This window comes from Hordeum vulgare, chromosome 6H (genome assembly GCF_904849725.1).
Source record: "Hordeum vulgare subsp. vulgare chromosome 6H, MorexV3_pseudomolecules_assembly, whole genome shotgun sequence".
Lineage (NCBI taxonomy): Eukaryota > Viridiplantae > Streptophyta > Magnoliopsida > Poales > Poaceae > Hordeum > Hordeum vulgare.
The window spans coordinates 14,399,663-14,400,230 of record NC_058523.1 but is presented as its reverse complement, the minus strand read 5'-3'; the positions used below and the strand labels follow the sequence as shown (position 1 = coordinate 14,400,230).

Sequence of the window (568 nt, the reverse complement as noted above, 5' to 3'; positions counted from 1 at the left end):
AGCCCCCGGTGAGGATCGAACTCACGACCTTTCCCTTACGAAGGGAACGCACTACCACTATGCTACGGAGGCTGTCGATGTTTGGAGAAGAAAGATGTGATACCCGTAGATCTAGCAAATGTCAACCTCAGAATGCCCCAGATCCAAATGCAGATCGCATATGGGAAATATAAAACATGAAGGCGATTTGTTTTGCTATGAGTTACTGCCTCCCCCACGATTTCCTACTCCATCCCAAAACGAGTAGCTAGCAGTGATCTATGAAGGAGGTAAAAGCCATGATGCTACCATTGTGCTTGAGGTCGTGGCATCGGAGGACACATGAATTTGGCATGCATTTTTTGGTTTGCCGGGAACACTCAATGATATCAATGTGCTCAATAGATCTCTTTTGTTCAAAAGATTAGTTTTTGGGGTGCTTCAACTTGCAACTACAAAATAATGGACAATGAGTACTCAATGGGATACTATCTCACCGATGGAATTTACCCCGATTGGGCAACTCTTGTGAAGTCCACCAAGGGGGAAAATGGGGTGCCCTTAACCAGAAAAGAGGCTCATTTCACCA

At 45.2% G+C, this 568-nt stretch overlaps 1 non-coding gene across 1 annotated transcript; it reads right to left on the bottom strand.

Moving 5' to 3' along the window:
- TRNAT-CGU lies at positions 1-72 on the bottom strand. The gene has a single exon. It is a non-coding gene; the product is annotated as a tRNA-Thr (tRNA).
- Between the last annotated feature and the right edge of the window lie 496 nt (positions 73-568).